The sequence below is a fragment of the Protopterus annectens genome, chromosome 1.part2, assembly GCF_019279795.1.
Source record: "Protopterus annectens isolate FY-2018-M chromosome 1.part2, PAN1.0, whole genome shotgun sequence".
Lineage (NCBI taxonomy): Eukaryota > Metazoa > Chordata > Ceratodontiformes > Protopteridae > Protopterus > Protopterus annectens.
In genome coordinates this window covers 281,629,589-281,643,430 of record NC_056727.1, presented here as the reverse complement: position 1 = coordinate 281,643,430, position 13,842 = coordinate 281,629,589, and positions in this window count along the sequence as shown.

Below are 13,842 nucleotides of genomic sequence, written 5' to 3'. Positions count from 1 at the left end.
TCTAAAACAACTAGACTGGCTAGAATTTCACAACCAGCTTCAATTTCTACAGCTTCCCATTGTCCACAAGGCCCTGTATAAGCCCACCAACACCCTTATACTCTCTACCATCATTACACCTTATAATAACAGTAAGAACCTACGTTCCTCCAATAAACTGCTGATTAATACTTCAAGATCCAATCACTCAGCAGGTGACTCCCTGTACTCTAACTCTGTAGGAAAACTATGGAATTTACTACCCACTGATCTCACTACACAAATGTCACTGCCACTCTTTAAAAATAATTTAAAGCTCTTTCTTAAGGCACACTAGCTCTGCTCCTGTACTAATCCTGACTAACTTTTCTCCTTTCAAATTACAACTACTCTAATACCTAATAATTTCTGACTTAAGAATCTAAATACCAAGTTATTATAAATATAATGCATGTATACATAGATATTGTATCTCAAATACAATACCCATTGATTATTACTGCTAGTTCTATTTCTTGCTTAGACTAATGTATATTTTATATATTAAAAAAAAAAAATTGTAACAACTGCTTTTTTAGTTCTTGGTAAGTTTTAACTGCTATGACTTTTTTAAATGTATGTATGGATTTTCTATTCTTTTTGTTTTTTTTTTTTTTTTTTTTGGAGCTTTTCTCTCTGGGCCTCTACTGAAAATGGACATGTATCCAGCTAGACTAGCCCGGTCAACAAATGTAAAATAAAAAAATAAAATAAAATAAAATAAATGTATGGTTTATAACAAGAGTCTATAAGGACAATGTAAGGTTTATAACAAGAGTCTATAAGGACAATGTGTTTATAACAAGAATCTATAAGGGCAATTATTTATTTATTTTTATTTATTTTACATTTTTTAACCGGGTTAGTCCAGCTGAGCAATAGCTCGTTTTCAGTGGAGACCCTAGGAGAAAAGCTCTGCAATCAGTATTTACATTTCACATACAGTCATCAAGAAAATTGCACTGGCAGCTAAAATAATTAGTTAGAGAAATAACATTTTACAATAACATTTTACAGAAAACAGTTGGGTACAAATGTTAGAGATCAAACTGCAAAAGCATTTACAACAAATCATACAGAAAAGCAGTAGAGTACAATGTCAGAATTCTTACAAAAAAAACTTAGGTGCAATGTCAATGTAGGGAAAACAGTGTTCATTATTCCTAAGTAGTTATATACAGTATAGGTACAGATGGAGTAGTAAGGTAATGTAGGGGTTAAGCAACAAGACAGAGAGGTAGATGAATATTAAGACAGACAATGGAAAAGAAAGGAGGGATGAGGGACAGAAGCTAGAAACTTCTTTCCTGATCCAACTTTGCAAGGGAAGAAGACCTAACCAGCATGAAAGGAGGAGTTCAGTGGTTTATAACAAGAGTCTATAAGGACAATGTATAGTTTATAACAAGAGTCTATAAAATGAGTATTTTGAAACTGGCTAACATGACTGGTAATAGATGAAATTATAAGCCAGGTTTCTTGATGGTGAAAGTATCCTTGTAAATATTTCTGTTTTCAGTTCTTTGTCCGGCAACTTGCAGCATGATTACACTTGTATATACACACGCACTGTCGGTGTGTGTGTGTGTGTGTGTGTGTGTGTGTGTGTGTGTGTGTGTGTGTGTGTGTGTGTGTGTGTGTGTGTGTTTATAAGTGTTAAAACAGAGTGAGAGGTGCCATCTTAGTGACCAAGTGACATTAAGTGACATGTCTGTCAAACTGGCATACCCCATTCTGATACACTTTGTGAAGACTAAATATTCTACTGTGAAATGCAGCTGGTTATTTTCCGTTTAAACTGGCTCTGAACTCCTCCTTTCATGCTGGTTAGGTCATCTTCCCCTGCAAAGTTGCATCAGGAAAGACGTTTCTCACCAACTAAGTCATGAACACTGCTGTTTCTTCTGGATGTCTTATTAAAGTTGTTAAATCTTTCTTAAGGTGTTTGGGCTCTAAGTTAACATGCAGCATCTTTAGGCTTATTGACAATGAGTACTACAGACACCAACACCTGCATCAACCAGAGGGAGTAGAAATTAAAAAATACAGTAGAAATTCTGAGTATACTTACTGCATTTGATGCCAAATCTGACTCCTGGGAGGATTACTGCTTTTTCAAGTTAAGATAGGATTTCTCATAAAAGTTCCTTAAATCACTTTGAAATAGTTGTACTTTATGTTCAACATACAACGCCTGGTCATAGCTTTCAACATTTTAACTCCTCAATCAGACACAAGCTAAATGCTCCTGAATCAGTGGCACAGTTCTCAAATCAAGAAAATAATGGTAATTACAGCTCAAAAGGTTCACAGAATAAGAAAGTGTGCATTTTTTGAAGCAGTCTGTAACTGTTTTGACTATCATTATATGCTGTCTATAATTCACCACTTTTTTTTTCAAACAGAAACAAATCACAAGTTTTAGGAAGAAGACAGCTTCATCTAAAATCATGGACAGACGAGAGGTGTGCACCCATTTAACAAACATATGCAAATTTAAGGGTTTATATTCCTTTAAGTGACAATGTCTGGATAACTTTAACAGATGTCATAACCTTTACAGCACACTACATTTCTAAGTGTAATCACTGTTAAATTTCATGCACATTAAAATTATTTTTGTACCACGTGGACATTTCAGGAGTGGTATCTGCAGTCATCGTTGCAGTACCAAATCAACTACCTTTTATTTTGCTTAGGATGTAAACTCAAAACAGGGTTATTCTGACAATTTGCCTAAACAGTCTAAAGCCAATGAGAGTTATGAAACAACATTTTACTGTTTCTAACAACTTTCCAGCTTGGATAATCTTCACTATTAAAACACAACACTTACAGCTTAGCTATTTATTTTTATCACCTCAACATCAACTACCACTCTCTTCAGTATTGACAAATGAATCTTTATGCCTCATCCCTGATTCATGAATCAAGAAGGTGAAAGCTGTCTCCTCGCTCATCTTTTTTCAGTTAATTTATCATTTTTCCACCATCTCTGCAGTCCTTACATCAAATTACAACAAATTGTTGCTTCCTGCACGGTTTATATCTCTCTGCCAAGTTTATCATTTTATTTTGTTAATAATGCAGTAACTGTATTTTAATGGATCATTAGTCTGTAAATGTTTCTTTCTTGCAGTTGATTCATTACTAGCATATATCATTTTTAAGTCAAAGTTTACAATTGCTTTTACTTTGATTCTCAGAAACTTTTCTAAAAAAAGAAACTTTTCATGCCTGATGCCCGAGTTGTAGCACAATTGTGTACCATTTTTCCATTACAGCAAACACTGCTGATTAGATCTATATATTGTATTGTGGCACAACAATGACTTTAAATCTTTGTCACAATCATTCAAACTCCAAGTTAAATAACAGTGCTGCTCTGATTTATTTTTAGAGTAGATTCTTCAGATGAAGTTTGAATGCCATCTGGTGGTTAAGAATATTATTATATGCTTGCCCTTTTATCAGAAATTGTTACAGGACACAAGATGAGTGCAATCAACTGATTAAAGTAATTAGAAAATATAGCAAATGTGCCAAACAATTGCATAATTTTTGATTAAATGCTTTTATGGACATCAAGAATATATAAATTCTGTTCTGATATTTAAAAACGATGAATTAAAATGTAGGCTAACAGAAGTATTTGCATTTTGTACACAGGCAGAAGTAGAGTTTATATTTTCTTTGCAGCTGAAATTGAAAACATTTCCCTGACATTTTTTTAAATCATTTTATCTCCCTGATTCCAAAAATTAACTTAAACTTACATATTGATAAGAGCATTACTAGCCAGGTATTACATACTTTACTTTGGAAATTAAATACTCTTTAGTAAAGGCAACACTGAATAAAATATATAGATGCATAAACCTTGCACATGTGGTTAAAAGGTTGACAGGCTGTCCACACAGATAGATGGAGATGCACTGACACACAATTTGTCACACATTCACTGACACTCACAACACACACACGCACGCACACACACACACACACACACACACACACACACACACACACACACACACACACACACACACACACACATTCTCATATGCATACACACACATGCTCACCAGTAACTTGGAGTTTGAATGATTGTGACAAAGATTTAAAGTCATTGTTGTGCCACAATACAATATATAGATCTAATCAGCAGTGTTTGCTGACAGTGTACAGTGCAGAAATAATGAATAAATACATATATAATGGCCCAACTAATATATTGTGTATCATTGCTATCAGACATATACAAAGGAAACCATTACAACTCATCCCCCATGGACAGAGAAGGACAAACACACACACAAACAGATGTAGCCACTTTATTGACTGTCTACACCTCAGATATCTGATCGTGATCAAATGAACAAATGAATTTATCTATATAAGTAATAGTTGCAGTAATTTATTTCAGCTTTCTGCTGTCGGACACATACAGTGCAATTGTGGAAACCATTACAAACCCTTGCCTGGAAGCATGCTTATGCTCAGAGATATGCACATATACACACGCACACGGCACGTGCATGCACCCCCCCCACACACACACACATATGGTAGATGAATGCACAGAATTCTCAGTAGTTGTGAAGTCCATGTATTTGTCTGTCGCACAGTGGATGGCATTAACAACTACTGGCTGCACTTACATCCAGGGCTGCTGATTTTCCATATGAGAACCTCTACTTACAAAAGAAGAGATCAGAAAAATGTAAGCAGAAGTCAACAACATGTTCTCCTCTCTTCTGCTTGTTCTACTTGCACTTTTTCTGATTTTGAGCTGTGAACAGCTGCACATGTTCTTTTGTGGGTTCTTCCAACAGATTAATTCCCTGTTTCAGAATGTGTCCAGATGATGTTTACAATGACATGCACTCATTTTCTAAACTACATTAATACTGTGTGAGTTAGGAGCAAAACTAGCATCCTAGTGTCTAATACTTCCCTCTCCTTCAATCTAACAACCATGGACAGGCACACTTATTTGAAAAATAAAAGATGGTCTTGGACAGGGTCAATGAGTATAGACTCTGGAAAACAAAAGTAGATATGAGTTTTTTTTTTAAATGAGATTGTTTATTATGGAGATTTCACTGTCAAAGATGGGCTGCAAATGTCATAAGCCAAGATGGAGGCTACGCTAAAGGTCTCCGGAGCACAGAATGTTTGCAGACTAGGTTAAATTTAAGAACTACTATTAGAAGTTTTTACTAAATTCCTCTATTGTTCTACATCTACTGAATGAGTTGTTGCAGGACAGAGCTGCATTAGAAAGGCAGGAGATATGAAGTTTCTTTTTGACCAAGGAAATCATAGCAACAGACAAAGTGCTAACACACTTTGCTTTTCCTTGCCTATTAGGATGGAATGTTATATTTTCACCTGCTGATTCTTAGTTATTTTATCACATAAGTTTATGGGTAACAAGGAAATGACCACCCAATTTGCTTGAAAGTCAGTTTTGACAAACAAGCATAACTGTGCCTGTGCTGATGCTGAGGCCTGTGACTGGATCTGGATAGTAAAACAAAATTTACTACTTATTTATCAGGTAAGAGAGTAACACTAGCTGCAAAGGACTGTCTTTAACCCAAGAAGAGTGTCTATAAGGTCAGCAGCACTGTTACAATGATGGGCATTTTCCAAGGACATACCAAGTAAAAGGACTAAGTTGCATTACCAATGACTAGTACTCAATTGCTATATGACAAGGCCAAACAGCTCAATGATGTTGATCCATTGGGCATAAAATGTTCATCAGCAGTTGAAGGGCAGTTGTTGTAGTTGGCATTTGTATCTAGGAAAAAAGCATTATCTATATACTAAGATTTGGATGTCTGGTGTATGACATGTGGGTAACCTTTTGAAATGATGAGATTTGTAATGCCAATTTCCAGAATGTGGAGACTGAGTGAAAATACAGACTTACACATATAAAGTCCAAGACTGTCATTTCTCAGAACATTCCCTTTTCTTCAAGGTTTATTGATCTAGGAGTTGGCTTGTATATGTTTGGTAGTGTATGGGAAATGGGGGGTTGCACCCTGCAAAAAAACAAGTTTAAAGGAGAAAAGCAATGTTTGGTATTTTCTTTTCTCTTGTATTTTTTTTTTTTGGAGGGAGCATTTTGGGACTCAGCATTATGAGTCTCAACATTTTCGTACAGCTTGACATGAGAGTGGTGATTGCTTCCAAATTACATTCCAGAGTGCTGGGTGGAAAACACAAGGGACACTTGAGTTTGCAGAAATAAAGCCTTTGTCTTGTAGCTTTGTGTGTTCACCTAGCATCAATAAATACACTGAAGAGATATTAAAAAGATACAAAGTGGTAAAGAATGCACCATTATGAGCACCTTTGACCTCAGTAATGTCCATAAAGACTATGGTTGCATATCCATATTAATGTAAGAGGACCATTTATAGACACAATGTTCTCAATAGCTCTGAATATACATTATAAAGGTCATTTGCAGGGATTCATCCATCACAGAGAAAACTGTTGCAATATTATTATGGATGCAAACAAGCAAAGGCCTAAAAATTGTCTACACATTATTTCTGAAGAGATTAAAAACCTTGCAAAGCAGAGTGTCATAAAACACTTTATAACCGCTCCCCATTTCCCATCTCAAAAGGGTTAGCAGAGAGGTTTATGTAAGCATTTAGAAAAACAAGCAAAGATAAGTCTGAAACTTAAACTATTACAACTCAAAATAAACCAGTTTCTCCTAGCACATCAGAATGCATTTCACATTGCCAGTGGCTGAGTGCCAGTAACATTGTTTTTGAACAGGAACATGATGTCATGCGTGGATCTACCACTATTACTGACATGTAATCTTTGGAGAACAGTACAGAACAATTAACCTCAGAACATGAATGATAAGCCAGACTAAAAAAGTTTTCTACAGGACAGTAAGTTCTGATAAATTAACGTGGAACCGATGACAGAAAGTAGACAGTGGAAGGTAAGACAGTGAGGTGCCATGAAACTAGAACTGAAGCAGTCACCTTCAAACAGGTACAGCACCCATTAAAAGTCAACTGAATTTTAATGGAGAGTTAGATATCTATAACCTACTGTAAAAGTGGATGTGTGACTGAAGACATCACCCAAAGATAAAGAAATGACCAGAACCAAACTGCATGAAGGATAGATAATCAAAGTTAGTGCTTAAGGCAGACTGATGACCATAACCATTGATCATAATCAAACACTTAAGTACCATAGCAAAAACTGAGTCTTGATGTATAGCAGAAACCAGTCCTAAAGCTGAACTAATGATAAGATCATAGGATTATAGGAATTAGAAGGCAAGTAAGTCAAGAGACCATTTGTGCCTTGCCAATACAATCCTCAACATATACCTCCCATTTCCAGGAGGATAAAACTTGTCATGCAGAGGATGAGTTATTCTCGAAAGATGTGACAGTATCACTCTGACATCCAGAGATGACATAGCCATTGTGTAATAATTCTATCCATTCAATGTGTTTTAGTCATGTGTTGGTGGATACTTAGATCTTTAGTTTGAGTGTTTGTGGACCTGTTTATCTTATGGAAGTACAAGAGATCTAATAGGATAGGGTCTTTGATGATGTGGAATGCAAGACATAGACCACCTTATAACAGCTAATAAGAGACAGTGTATAGGCATACGGCTTCAAGCCAGTCTTGGTTGCTAAGGGATTTTAGACCAATAATCTTTTTAGTAAGGGACCTTGTGGCTTTTCTAGCTGCCTGACATGTCTTGGGTAATACATGCCAAAGGAGGCACTATACTCTATCCCTGGTATAATTAGGGCTGAAGACAGAATGATAATAACTTCTTTTGACCTAGGTGTGATGCCTTTAGAAATTAGTTGGTATATATGGACAGGATTTACTGACTACCTTTGTTTCATGGTGGTCAAATGGGATGAAGATGCCAACACATGTGATAAGGTCCCAAACTATAGTGCCTATTTAGAAGAGGGATACTGGGTATATTATAAATTGTAGACAACAGATGTTTACTGACTATAACAATACTGATTTTTTTTTTGGATTCACTTTAAGTCCTTTTTCTGTACACCACTGATTTGTAAGACTTAGTTCTAGAGAGGAGAGAATGATAACATCCAGCTTATAGTCTTCAGCAAATCTTGTTATCCATAGGCCTGGGTTTATGATATGGAGGTCAAAAAGGTGTATTCCAAAATGGAGAGTACCAGCACTGAGCTTTGGGTACTCTGCTAGTTACTTTCTTACATTATGAAGTGGCACCTTCAACCTTAGTTATGAGGGTTCTATCTTGCAGCCAATTTGCAATTTAACTGGCCATGTAAGAGTCTGTCCTGAGGTGTTTTAACTTATTTACAATGTCATAGTGGTGTATAGTGTCAAAGGCCATGGCCATTTCCAGATATGATGTATGGACTGAATGACCACTATCCACTGCTTCTATGATGCCTTTGAAGAAATGTTCTAAATTGAGTAGACATGACTTAACCTTGAGAAACTAGACTGTTGTGGGCTTAGTTATATGAGGTCTTGGATATCATAGTTTATGAAGTCAGAGATAATATTTTTTGTGGCCAAGCAAATTAGTCTAGTTAAAGTTGATGGATGCATAGTTCCTGGGGTGAGTGGTAGGATCCACCTTGTGAAGGGATATTACATTAGCTGTTTCCTATACCTCAGTGACATAGCCTGTGGTTTAAGTTAACAAATGCAGGAGAGGTTCAGTGAGGGCATATCTGGCAATATTAGGCATACAGGTAACATTGTCTTGGTAGATGGAAGAGGTGGTTTTTGTTTGTGATTGCACATACAGGACCTGCCCCAAGATCCTTCTAGAGGGTGTTTGGAGTTTAGGGATATGTGTAATTTCAATGACTGTTTATGGGGTAAAGTTAGCACTATGTCTATTTGTCTGTTTGCAAGTAAGATTGCTACATCTTTAGTGTCAGCATAGGTAATGTTATTTAGGATTAGTTCACAATATTGCTTGGTTTTATTTTTCAATTCCCTAATGTAATTAAAGAAGGATTTGAAGTGATCTTTGGCTTTCTGTGCTAATTTTTATTCATGTTTAGCTTTCACCTTTCTGATGGTCATTTTTTAGTATTTACTGATCTTCTTTATAAAGTCTTTAATGTGGGTAGATGTTGATTTGCTGTAGAACTGCAGAAGTTTTCTTTCTGGCCTGGAACCCATGTGCAACGGGCATGCCACCCATGTTCTTTATGGATAGATGATAGCTTATAAATGCTTGTCCCTCAATGTCCTATGTAGATACAGCATATCATTATTATTTCTGGAAAACTTAGCTAGGCTTAGAAAGGCACCCCTGGTCATTAGCCTGGAAACAATCTATGAATCTTTTGTGAAATAACTTAATTATATTATTGGACCACCTCAGTGGTTTATTTTTTAAATTTCCCATTAAATTTGGTTCTAGTGAGGACTAATAAATATGAACTTGCATAGGTAATGGTAGAACTCAGTTGCATAAGTGATATCTGAAGCTTTATAGGGGCTGGTAAAATTGCAATTAAATTGCAACAGCTCCTCATAGAACATAAGTAGCTTTGCATGTTTAAAGTTGGTAAATTCAGGATTGTTTATAATGGTGGAGTTTACAACTTTAATGGAGAAAGTTACTAATTTGCAGTTTATCCAGAGAAACAGATATTATCGCTGTGGTACACTGGGGGTGGGGTGGGGGGCTATTCTGATAAGAACTATGTCCATAATATTCTTACTACTAGTGGGCTGGTTAACTATTTGTTCTAGAGAATTGTCATTCAGGAATCTTTGACCATGCCCAGCTTTTGGGATGTAGGTACACCAGTTAATCGATGAATAATTGAAATCTCCAACATAAGGTATTTTTCATTAAGGGTAGTTCAGTGAGCACCTTTAGGAATCTCTCATGGTATTGTGACAGGGGCAGTGTATATAATAAGCTATAAACTGATAATACATCTACATTTAGTCTATGGATCTTAGGGAATCAGCCTGGGAGTGATAAGGTCTCTGAGAAATACAAAAATGCTCCCATAGCTGGCTTCAAGTCTGAATGCACAGAAAGAGATAAACACATTTAAGGAGGGAGTACTGTCTTTACACTGAAACCAAGCCTAAGTTACTATACTGACACGGATTAGTTCAAAGTGCAGGAGAACCTCAAGGTTAAGTAATTTATTATTAAGGCTTCTGGCACTGAGAATTGCAATCTTGATATGCTTAGAATTAGAATTTGATATAACTGTGTCTGCTATGTTGAGATGTCCGGTAGCTGAACTTGGCTTATAAAAGGTATTAGAGGGGTAGCAATGGGTTTGGCTAGTAAATGGACAGCCATGGGGTGAGAAGTACAGGCTATATTTTCCAGAACAAATTAGCCTGTCTTACATCTTAGCTAAGGATGACACTTACTGGACCTCTATAGAATGAAACCAACTACTTAGCCAATTATTGAAGCCAGCTATCTTATGTTTCTATGTAGACATCGTTCTGGGCAAAGGCAAGATTCCACTTATGACCAGAATCTTGACTGCATTTAACAAATGCATGGTGAAATCTAACATGTCTCTCTTCATGTCCCTCAGGGTTGAATGTTGCAAGTCATTCACACTCACATGGACTGTTACTAGGTCATATTCATATTTGTCCAGTGAGAAGGACTGAAGAGCCCTTGTGACATCATGTATCTTTTTCCCTAGAGGGACAACTGTCACCCTATTCTTGTCCAGCCTCATGAGTAGTCTGTATACCTAACAATGTAGTCATAGATTACTAGGGCATTTCTGCTTATTTTTCCTGAACTAGAGACTACAAACTAGTGACTCACTGATATGTGAGAATGTGGTGACAGAGTGATAATATTTTTATATTGAGACATGACTTTCCTAGTTCTGGGAGAAACTGTTTTTTGAGAACATTGTTATATGTTGGTTTGATATGTTTATGAAGGAGGGTGGATGGTGCAGAGTACTGCTCACAGGCCATTTTTTGGCCATTTTTTTAAGTGAGAGGATGGCCTGTACATTGTGAGGCTACTGACACCTCTCACAGATCATGTGTGCATGTGAGGTATATAAGTTCAGTGTCTGTGAGCATTAGGTAGTTTCTATACTGCCAAAGAATACCCAGTGCTACAAGGCTGGCTTACAGAGGAAACATAAGTTAATTTGTTTTCCATGCTGTGTAAGAGAGTTTATTTTTTATAAGAAGTTTGGGTTTTGATATGTCATTCAGTCATAACCATGGTCCTGAGAATCAAAGCCAAATGTCAGTACTGGTGGATAACCAGAACCAGTCCTAACTAAAAAAAATAATGGCTGTAACTGTGCCCCTAAGTACACAGCCATTGTTGGAAACAGTTGTAAAGACAGGTTGATGGCCATAACAGTACCCCTAAGAATATAGATGACTACCTGGTGCTTGTTTTAGTCTGAAGTCAATTGCCTGAATCATACATTTCCCAAATATTACATGACAAGTGATATAAATCTCCTAATCCTGCTCTGCTGAAAATATCCATAAGTACACTCAGTATCTCATGAACAAATGCAAACTTTGGTGGAACATACACAAACTTTTAACACATAGAGAAGAGTTCCTCCAATACTTTCCACATTGCATTCTTTAATATTCTAACCTTGAGGCTACATAGCCTCTGGAGAAAGAAAATATCTGGTTTTATGGGAAAACCAAGGTCTCTTTTTTTCTCCAAGGCTGTACAACCAACCACCCAATACTAAATAAAAGAAACAGGGTTTTTGATGGGCAGACCATCTCCCTGAGAAAGTCAATTTTTTTTCTCTTGGTCTTCAACTTTAAGTACATGAATTCATGTTATATATATAAAATGAACATGTGTGCTCATCGATTAACTATTGTAATAGTTTCAGTAGCATTGTCTTTATTAACCTATAAATGGATTTTACTTTACTGAAATGTACTGTATATATTGCAGTGGTAGCATCTATACTGTATAACCATCATGGCCCCTTTTATTTCTTTCTGGACTTGTAGTATCTCAGGTTTGAAAGTTGGTACTTTTCTGATTCCAACTCTTAAAATTTACCTCTTAGTCATTTGTGTCCTTGAAATATGAAGTTAGAGTAAAAAAATATAGAACAAGACATAAGTTTGGCTAATGGATTGGTAGGTCAGTTTTATTTTATAGCTTCATAGGTTCACAGGTAGGTTTACTAGGTAATCGCTGACCATTTCAAGCCTAGCAAAAAAAAAAAAAAAAAAAAAGCTTTTCAAAATTTCCTTCTAGCCTCAAGGAAGGAAAGCAAAACAGAGAATAAAAATTTGAGGTTGCCCATCCAAATATCTAGGTTTACCTTGAAGGTGGCAAAGGTGCTACTTTGTTTAAGATGTTGTGTAAGTTTGTTCTAGAGGTGAGGGATACATTGGAATATGAATCTACCATGCCAATGTGTCTTATTTATCTTCTGAGGAAGGTTAAGTCCCCTTAACTTAGTATTTGATGTACCATTAGCGCTGAGAAGGAATAGGAGATCAAATAGGGTTGGATCTTTTATGCTATGGACAGTGCAGTGGTGCAGTGGTTGCATTGTCATCTCACAGCAAAAGGTTGTCCAGTTCAGTTCTTGGCTGGGGTGCCTTCTGTGTGTAGTCTGTATGTCCTCCCTGCATTTGTGTGGGTTTCTTCCAAGTGCTCTGGTTTCCTCATACGTTACAAAAACATACGTCTGGAGTGTTTCTCCCCAGGCCTCCGCTGAAAAATTGGCTTCATTCCAAGTTGGACTTTCCTGGTTAACAAATTTTAAAATAAATAAAAATAAATGAAAGGCTAGACATAGAAATCCATGGAGAAGTCTTTAAGACTGAGTACATAGAAAGGGCTGCCAGTCTCACCTGATAACTAAGATTTTTGAGACCACTAATCTTCCTAGTAATAAATCTCTGAGGTCTCTCATCTTGTTTGATATGTTTAGATAAATACATGCCAAAAGGTACATTATAGTCAATAATGGGATAGATAAGATATGAGTAAAAGACTAATTAAGACTTCGTTGGATAGAGTAGAGACACCTCTGGAAATTAGATGGGCCAAGTAAAAGGCTTTCCAAACTGCTGCAGAGACATGATGGTCAAATGAAAAGGAATTATCAACAACAGTACCCAGATCCCCTACAATACAACCATGTCTTATCAGAGGGGTACATATGTTATACGGTAAGTGAAACTGTTTTGTTTACCAAAATATACTATGTTACTTTTTTATATTTAATTTGTCCTTGCAGCAATTGTTAACATGGTCTAAGCTGTGCTGGAGCAATTGTGAGTTTGTTGAAGATCAAGTAACAGCACTCAGTTTATAGCCATCTGCAAACTTACTAAACCGTAGGTCAGAAGTGCTAACTTGAAGGTCAAATAGGAGAGGGCCCAAAACTGAATAATGTGGCACACTACTGGTAACTGTGTTTGCTTTCAGAAGTGGCACCTGCTACTGTAACCACATGGGTTCTGTTAGACAACTAGTTAGCTATGCATCGCATAATATAAGGATTTATATTCAGATTTAGAAGTCTATCAATAATGCCTACATAGAGAATAGTGTCAGATTCCTTGGCCAGTTCTAGATATGCTGCATGCACTGTATAACCACTATCCACTGCTTCGGTTACTTTTTCAAATAAAGGAACGAGGTTAAAGATAAAGAACTTTCCTTTGACAAAGCCAGATTGATGAGAGTCCAGGGTTAAGAGATTTTCAATATGCAGATTAATGAAGTCTGAGATAATGTGTTCCATAGCTTTACATAGTGAGACTAATGGATCT